Genomic DNA, 9779 nt, shown 5'->3' on the forward strand with positions numbered 1-9779 from the left:
GCTGAACCTGTTCCAGGGATTTGTATGGATCTGAATAATGAATAGGGAAGTGCCTGCAGGAACACAGAGTCTCTGTCACAGAAATCTTTCATTTCTTAGAAATAGCCAGCTGGGAACACGCCACAATACCCACTTGTCCCCAGGCCTGTGTTATAGGGAAAAACTGACAGCCACCCCCGATCAGGTATTTCCATGTGCAATACAATACCATGGAAGAGTGCGGAGTATTTATTATCAATTTTATCCTCATGTGATTTTTCTCTTCTCAAGTTCAGCAGATATTAACTAACATAATTAGAACGTGAGGGTCTGTTTTCGTTACTGAAAACATATAAACCACTTCTGTATTTAGCTGTATAATAACCTGAATCCTCACTGACCAACCACATTAATGGATGGTGTTCTTTTTACTTAATAAAAACCCCTTTCATTATTCTTTGATACCCTTTTTCTTTCATGTGTTTCTGTACCCTTAAAGTTAGAAAATTTCTCCATTTCTCTTCTCTCAAACCAAGACAGAGTCTCCTAATTAGTGGAAAATTCACTTTTTATTTGTAGTGTCAACTCTAGGTTTGACAAATAAGTGCTCTGGGGTGGAAACAGAAGAGTTGCCCTCCCTCACCCTATTTGGTCTTCTCTACCACTGTTCTATATACCTCATTCCACAAAGCAAATTTTTATGGTGTAATATAGTAAAAGAGAAATAGAAATAAGTAATATTAGATAGATAATTGAGCCCAAAACAGTTTGGTACGTTTGAGGAAATATTTCTCAAAGTGTGGTCCATGCATCCCTGACACCAGAAGAATCCCCTGGAGAGTTTGTTAAAAATGCAGATTACTGGGCACCACCTCAGATTTATTCATTCAAAAATTTTGTGGATGGGGCCTGGGAATTCTGCATTTTTGACAAACTCCCTGAGTGATTCTGATGCTCACTAAAATTTAAGGACTTTAAGATTTGCTGAACGAGTTGCTCCTTCTAGATCCCAAAAGTGTCAGTTGACAACCACTTGGAGAAAATACCTCATCCACCTTAATACAACAGAGAGAAAAAGAAAGAATAAATAATTATTGAATGTGTAAAATGTGCCAGAAACGGTGCTAGTTAGAAATTTATAAACATAATTTATTTAACTATTAGAACTTCTTGTTGAGGTGTTGATTAGTTTACAGTCAAAAAGTGGAACCATTCCACTCCTGGGTACATATGCCCCCCAAAACCCCAAGACACTAATTCAAGATACATGCACCCCCCATGATCATAGCAGCAATATTTACAATTGCCAAGATATGGAAGCAACCTAAGTGTCCATCAACAGATGAATGGATGAAGAAAATGTGATGTGTATATATATATATATATATATGTATTAAAAAGAATAAAAATTTGCAGCAACATGGGTGGACTTGGAGGGTATTATGCTTAGTCAAATAGGTCAGACAAAGACAGTAATGTGTGATATCACTTACATGTGGAATCTAAAAAATAAAACAAACTAGTGAATATAAGAAAAAAAAGAGAGACAGATATAGACAGGGAAGGGGGGAGGAGAAAGACAGGGATAGGGGATTAAGAGATATAAACTACTATGCATAAAATAAATGAGCTACAAGGATATATTGTGCAGCACAGTGAATACAGCCAATATTTTATAATAACTATAAATGGAATATAACCTTGAAAATTGTGAGTCACTATGTTGTACACCTGAAACTTATACAACATGGTATATCAACTATCATTCAATAAAAAAAGTAGAACCAGAATGCATAAAGAATATTCTGAAATTTAACTATTGCATCTTACACCCATCTTCTGGAGCTACGAACAGGCTCTATGACTGCACAGAGTACAGGAAATGGACAGATGAACATTACCCAGAGACACCACATGGTGGCCTGGAGGCGGCACTGAGTCTCTGGGATGCCTCATCATTTAGATGACCAGTCTACACTCATCATGTGTAGTTGGTTTATAAAATGGCTTTTGTCACACATGTATGAGGAATATGGATAGAGGACAGGATATATATAGTTTTTCATATATCATTAAGACTATCATCACTAAAATTTTTTCAACAAGTATATCAGCTACCATTTACTGACAATGTATACTGGACTCTGTGCTAAAGAGTAAATTTTCAGAATTTACTCTTCATAATGGCCCTATGAGGTAGGTGCTATTATTATATCTACTTTCCAGTTAAGAAGCAAAAATGTGAAACTTGTGGACACTCACAAAGCTAGTCAGCAGCAGAGGCTGGAACGTCTTGTTTGATTCCAAAGTCCACTGGAGTCCTACACACTGGAATTGATGAAGCAAAGTTCAGCTTATGTCGTGATACTTGAGGGGAGAGCCAGTATTGCTATACATTTAGAGAAAATTTTATATCTCTTTGTGTATGGCTAAATAACAGAGTTGAGTAGCTATGGATCACTTCCTGTTGTACATTCTTAGCCCTTCTCTCTTTTCCCAGACAACCCCAATCCCCCTTTCTCCATATTTTTCCAAGACCTTAAATGTCCACTTAATATATTAATTTATTTTTCCTTCTGTTTTCTTTTGAATTTTATTTTATTTATTTTTTTATACAGCAGGTTCTTATTAGTTTTCCATTTTATACATATTAGTGTATATATGTCAATCCCAATCTCCCAATTCATCACACCACCACCACCGACCCCCACCCTTGGTGTCCATAAGTTTGTTCTCTACATCTGTGTCTCTATTTCTGCCCTGCAAACCGGTTCATCTGTACCATTTTTCTAGGTTCCACATATATGCGTTAATATATATTTGTTTTTCTCTTTCTGACTTACTTCACTCTGTATGACAGTCTCTAGATCCATCCACATCTCTACAAATGCCACAATTTCGTTCCTTTTCATGGCTGAGTATATTCCACTGTATATATGTACCACATCTTCTTTATCCATTCGTCTGTCAATGGGCATTTAGTTTGCTTCTATGGCCTGGCTATTGTAAATAGTGCTACAATGAACACTGGGGTGCATGTGTCGTTTTGATTTATGGTTTCCTCTGGGTATATGCCCAGTAGTGGGATTGCTGGGTCACATGGTAATTCTTAGTTTTTTAAGGAACCTCCATAGGGGCTGTATCAATTTACATTCCCACCAACAGTGCAAGAGGGTTCCCTTTTCTCCACACCCTCTCCACCATTTGTTGTTTGTAGATTTTCTGATGATGGCCACTCTAATTGGTGTGAGGTGATACCTCATTGTAGTTTTGATTTGCATTTCTCTAATAATTAATGATGTTGAGCAGCTTTTCATATGCTTCTTGGACATCTGTATGGCTTCTTTGGAGAAATGTCTATTTAGGTCTTCTGCACATATTTGGATTAGGTTGTTTGTTTTCTTAATACTGAGCTGCATGAGCTATCTATATATTTTGGAGATTAATCCTTTGTCAGTTGATTCATGTGCAAATATCTTCTCCCATTCTGAGGGTTGTCTTTTCATCCTGTTTATAGTTTCCTTTGTTGTGAAAAAGGTTTTATGTTTCATTAGGTCCCATTTGTTTATTTTTGTTTTTATTTCCATTACTCTAGGAGGTGGATCAAAAAAGATCTTGCTGTGATTTATGTCTAACAGTGTTCTTCCTATGTTTTCCTCTAAGAGTTTGATAGTGTCTGGTCTTACATTTAGGTCTCTAATCCATTTTGAGTTTATTTTTGTGTGTGGTGTTAGGGAGCATTCTAATTTCATTCTTTTACATGTAGCTGTCCAGTTTTCCCAGCACCACTTACTGAAGAGACTGTCTTTTCTCCGTTGTATATCCTTGCCTCCTTTGTCATAGGTTAGTTGACCACAGGTGCATGGGTTTATCTCTGGGCTTTCTATCCTGTTCCATTGATCTCTATTTCTGTTTTTGTGCCAGTACCATATTGTCTTGATTACTGTAGCTTTGTAGTAGAGTCTGAAGTCAGGGAGTCTGATTCCTCCAGCTCCATTGTTTTCCCTCAAGACCACTTTGGCTATTCAGCATCTTTTGTGTCTCCATACAAATTATAAGATTTTTTTGTTCTAGTTCTGTAAAAAAAATGCCATTGGTAATTTGATAGGGATTGCGATGAATCTGTAGGTTGCTTTGGGTAGTACAGTCATTTTCACAATATTGATTCTTCCAATCCAAAAACATGGTATATCTCTCCATCTGTTTGTATCATCTTTAATTTCTTTCATCAGTGTCTTATAGTTTTCTGCATAGAGGTCTTCTGTCTCCCTAGGTAGGTTTATTCCTAGGAATTTTATTCTTTTTCTTGCAATGGTAAATGGGAGTGTTTCCTTAATTTCTCTTTCAGATTTTTCATCATTAGTGTATAGGAATGCAAGAGATTTCTGTGCATTAATTTTATATCCTGAAACTTTACCAAATTCATTGATTGGCTCTAGTAGTTTTCTGGTGGCATCTTTAGGATTCTCTATCTATAGTATCATGTCATCTGCAAACAGTGACAGTTTTACTTCTTCTTTTCCAATTTGTATTCCTTTTATTCCTTTTTCTTCTCTGATTGCTGTGGTTAGGACTTCCAAAACTATGTTGAATAATACTGGTGAGAGTGGACATCCTTGTCTTGTTCCTGATCTTAGAGGGAATGCTTTCAGTTTTTCACCATTGAGAACAATGTTTGCTGTGGGTTTGTCATATATGGCCTTTATTAAGTGGAGGTAGGTTCCCTCTATGCCCACTTTCTGGAGAGTTTTTATCCTAAACGGGTGCTGAATTTTGTAAAAGCTTTCTCTGCATCTATTGAGATGATCATATGATTTTTCTTCTTCAATGTGTTAGTGTGGTGTATCACATTGATTTGCGTATACTGAAGAATCCTTGCATCCCTGGGACAAATCCCTCTTGATCATGGTGTATGATCCTTTTAAAGTGTTGTTGGATTCTGCTTGCTAGTATTTTGTTGAGGATTTTTGCATCTATATTCATCAGTGATATTGGTCTTTAATTTTCTTTTTTTGTAGTATCTTTGTCTGGTTTTGGTATCAGGGTGATGCTGGCCTCATAGAATGAGTTTGGGAGTGTTCCCTCCTCTGGAATTTTTTGGAAGAGTTTGAGAAGGATGGGTGTTAGCTCTTCTCTAAATGTTTGATAGAATTCACTTGTGAAGCCATCTGGTCCTGGACTTTTGTTTCTTGGAAGATTTTTAATCGCTTTCAATTTTAATCACTTTTCGATTTTTCAGTTTCATTACTTGTGATTGGTCTGTTCATATTTTCTATTTCTTCCTGGTTCAGTCTTGGAAGGTTATACCTTTCTAAGAATTTGTCCATTTCTTCCAGGTTGTCTACTTTATTGGCATAGAGTTGCTTGTAGTGGTCTCTTAGGATGCTTTGTATTTCTGTGGTGTCTGTTTTAATGCCTCCTTTCTCATTTCTAACTTTATTGATTTGAGTCCTCTCCCTCTTTTTCTTGAAGAGTCTGGCTAATGGTTTATCAATTTTGTTTATCTTCTCAAAGAACCAGCTTTTAGTTTTAATGATCTTTGCTATGGTTTTCTTTGTTTCTATTTCATTTATTTCTGCTCTGATCTTTATGATTTCTTTCCTTCTACTAACTTTGGGTTCTGTTTGTTCTTCTTTCTCTAGTTCCTTTAGGTGTAAGGTTAGATGGTTTATTTGAGATGTTTCTTGTTTCTTGAGGTAGGATTGTATTGCTATAAAATTCCCTCTTAAAACTGCTTTGCTGCATCCCACAGGTTTTGGATCATAGTGTTTTCATTGTCATTTGTCTCTAGGTATTTTTTGATTTCCTCTTTGATTTCTTCAGTGATCTCTTGGTTATTTAGTAACGTAGTGTTTAGCCTCCATGTGTTTGTTTTTTTTACATTTTTTCCCCTGTAATTGATTCCTAATCTCATAGCACTCTGGTCAGAAACGATGCTTGATATGATTTCAATTTTCTTGAATTTACTAAGGCTCGATTTGTGACACAAGACATGATCTATCCTGGAGAATGTTCTGTGTGCACTTGAGAAGAAAGTGTAATCTGCTGTTTTTGGATGGAATGTCCTATAAATATCAATTAAATCTATCTGGTCTATTATGTCATTTAAAGTTTGTGTTTCATTATTAATTTTCTGTTTGGATGATCTGTCCACTGGTGTAAGTGAGGTGTTAAAGTCCCCCACTGTGATTGTGTTACTGTCAATTTCCTTTTTTACAGCTGTTAGCAGTTGCCTTATGTATTGAGCTGCTCCTCTGTGGGTGCATATATATTTATAATTGTTATATCTTCTTCTTGGATTGATCCCTTGATCATTGTGTAGTGTCCTTCCTTGTCTCTTGTAACAATCTTTATTTTAAAGTCTATTTTATCTGATATGAGTATTGCTACTCCAGCTTTCTTTTGATTTCCATTTGCATGGAATATCTTTTTCCATCCCCTCACTTTCAGTCTGAATGTGTCCCTAGGTCTGAAGTGGGTCTCTTGTAGACAGCATATATACGGGTCTTGTTTTTGTATCCACTCAGTGAGCCTGTGTCTTTTGCTGGGAGCATTTAATCCATTCACGTTTAAGGTAATTATCGATATGTATGTTCCTATTACCATTTTCTTGTTATGGGTTTGTTTTTGAGGTCCTTTTCTTCTCTTGCGTTTCCCACTTAGAGAAGTTCCTTTAGCATTTGCTGTAGAGCTGGTTTGGTGGTGCTGAATTCTCTTAGCTTTTGCTTGTCTGTAAAGCTTTTGATTTCTCCATCGAATCTGAATGAGATCCTTGCCGTGTAGAGTAATGTTGGTTGTAGGTTCTTCCCTTTCATCACTTTGAATATGTCATGCCACTCCCTTCTGGCTTGTAGAGTTTCTGCTGCGAAATCAGCCGTTAACCTTATGGGAGTTCCCTTGTATGTCGTTCTTCCCTTGCTGCTTTCAATAATTTTTCTTTGTCTTTAATTTTTGCCAATTTGATTACTATGTGTTTCAGCATGTTTCTCCTTGGGTTTATCCTGTATGGGACTCTCTGCGCTTCCTGGACTTCGGTGGTTATTTCCTTTCCCATATCAGGGGAGTTTTCAACTATAATCTCTTCAAATATTTTCTTGGGTCCTTTCTCTCTCTCTTTTCCTTCTGGGACCCCTATAATACGAATGTTGGTGCATTTAATGTTGTCCCAGAGGTCTCTTAGGCTGTCTTCATTTCTTTTCATCCTTTTTCTTTATTCTGTTCCACAGCAGTAAATTCCACCATTCTGTCTTCCAGGTCACTTATCCATTCTTCTGCCTCAGTTATTCTGCTATTGATTCCTTCCAGTGTATTTTTCATTTCAGTTATTGTATTGTTCATCTCTGTTTGTTTGTCCTTTAATTCTTCTAGGTCTTTGTTTAACATTTCTTGCATCTTCTGGATCTTTGTCTCCATTCTTTTTCCGACGTCCTGGATCATCTTCCCTATCATTATTCTGAATTCTTTTTCTGGAAGGTTGCCTATCTCTACTTCATTCAGTTGTTTTTCTGGGGTTTTATCTTGTTCTTTCATCTGGTACATAGCCCTCTGCCTTTTCATCTTGTCTGTCTTTCTGTGAATGTGGTTTTTGTTCCACAGGCTGCAGGACTGTAGTTCTTCTTGCTTCTGCTGTCTGCCCTCTGGTAGTTGAGCCTATCTAAGAAGGTTGTGCAAGTTTCCTGATGGGGGGGACAGGTGGTGGGTAGAGGTCGCTGTTGCTCTGGTGGGCAGAGCTCAGTAAAACTTTAATCTGCTTGTCTGCTGATGGGTAGGGCTGGGTTCCCTCCCTGTTGGTTGTTTGGCCTGAGGCGACCCAACACTGGAGCGTACCCCAGGCTCTTTGGTGGAGCTAATGGCGGACTCTGGGAGGGCTCACACCAAGGAGTATTTCCCGGAACTTCTGCTGCCAGTGTCCTTGTCCTCATGGTGAGACACAGCCACCACCCGCCTCTGCAGGAGACCCTCCAACACTAGCAGGTAGGTCTGGTTGAGTCTCCTATGGGGTCCCTGCTCCTTCCCATGGGTCCCTGATGCGCACACTACTTTGTGTGTGCCCTCCAAGAGTGGAGTTGGAGTCTCTGTTTCCCCTAGTCCTGTCGAAGTCCTGCAGTCAAATCCCGCTAGCCTTCAAAGTCTGATTTTCTGCAAATTCCTCCTCCTGTTGCCGGACCCCTAGGTTGGGAAGCCTGACATGGGGCTCAGAACCTTCACTCCAGTGGGTGGACTTCTGTGGTATAAGTGTTCTTCAGTTAGTGAGTCACCCACCCAGCAGTTATGGGATTTGATTTTATTGTGATTGTGCCCCTTCTACCATCTCATTGTGGCTTCTCCTTTGTCTTTGGATGTGGGGTATCATTTTGGTGAATTCCAGTGTCTTCCTGTGGATGATTGTTCAGCAGTTAGTTGTGATTCCGGTGCTCTTGCAAGACAGAGTGAGAACATATCCTTCTACTCTGCCATATTGAACCAATGCCTGTCCACTTAATTTAAAGTGAGGAGACATTATCTTGTTGCAGATGAGAGTTGTGCTGGGTTTTACAGGGATATGGTAGAATTTATACTAACCTGTGTTATTTTTAAGGCATCCCAGTTAAAGTTGCCCAGTTATCAGTGTACACTAAACTGTGAGTGGACATGGATAATGATTATACATAATAAGTTTCACTTCATCTATTAAGACTTCTCATATAAGGGCCCAGGAACATTTGGTCCCCCACCAACATATTACACACATGGCAAATCTTACATTAAAAGAATATTAGTCAAATGCTTCAAGTAAGAAAAATTAAACTTGTCTGCTAAGGAAAAATATTTAAACATTTTTACCCATTTGCCAGCAAACAACTGTTGGGAGATAATTCTCCATGGGGACTCTTGAATTTCTGCATGTCTTGTGAATAGTGGCACAGGCTGCTTTTGTTCTGATATATCTTTTCAAGAATGTTTATACAGAGAACAGCCTTGGAAGACAAAGATCATGTCTCCCTCTGGAGCAAAGAACAGGCATGCTTACTGCCTTTATAAAATATTTGGCTTCCCTAAGCTCAGAGTTTCTCCCTTATAATGTCACTCACTGCATTTCGAGGTGTCACCTGGCCTTCTTAGAATCACGACGTGGGAACTGGGGCTCAAGGAACTGGAACAGAAAATGCTGATACTCTGGCTACTGTTAATGCCAGGAGTGAAAATTCTTTATTTCTGACCTAGAGGTGTTGTATCTTTGGCCAAGATCCATTAAACTATGGCAGGCTAACTTGTTAAGCTTGCAAATGGTGTGAAATCTCAGACCCTTCAGAGTCCTTGACAACAGCAAATCATTATTATTGTTTGTATTGTTGGTAACTATTTGTTGAGCACCTAATATGAATCAATGAACAAAACTCTGTTCTAAGTAATGTACCATATGACCTCATTTAATCCCTACTACCTTGTTGTGAAGTAGATAACATTAACACCATTTTATAGCTGATGATACTGAGACTAAAAGAGCAGGCACTGATGGCTGCCTTTCTATTAGCCATTTCCCCCTTCTCAATTATATTCTGAATTTTATTCTGATATCCACCCCTTTTGCACCCAGCAAGGAAGTCATCCCTTCCTCTAACTTTAAGGGTGAGCCTATCCCATTTTTCCATTTTTGAACTCTATTCTAAGCTAATAAGGGCATGACATTCCCCTAGCCATAGAAACTGGTCAGAAAATGAACACATTATCCAGTATGGGCAAAGGGAAATGGGGGACAGTGAACTAGGGAACTTCTGAGAAGGAAGTTTTCTTGCTCATACACAAAGCCATAGGGAAAG

The sequence above is a fragment of the Lipotes vexillifer genome, unplaced genomic scaffold (assembly GCF_000442215.2).
Source record: "Lipotes vexillifer unplaced genomic scaffold, Lipotes_vexillifer_v1.1 scaffold91, whole genome shotgun sequence".
Classification (NCBI taxonomy): domain Eukaryota; kingdom Metazoa; phylum Chordata; class Mammalia; order Artiodactyla; family Lipotidae; genus Lipotes; species Lipotes vexillifer.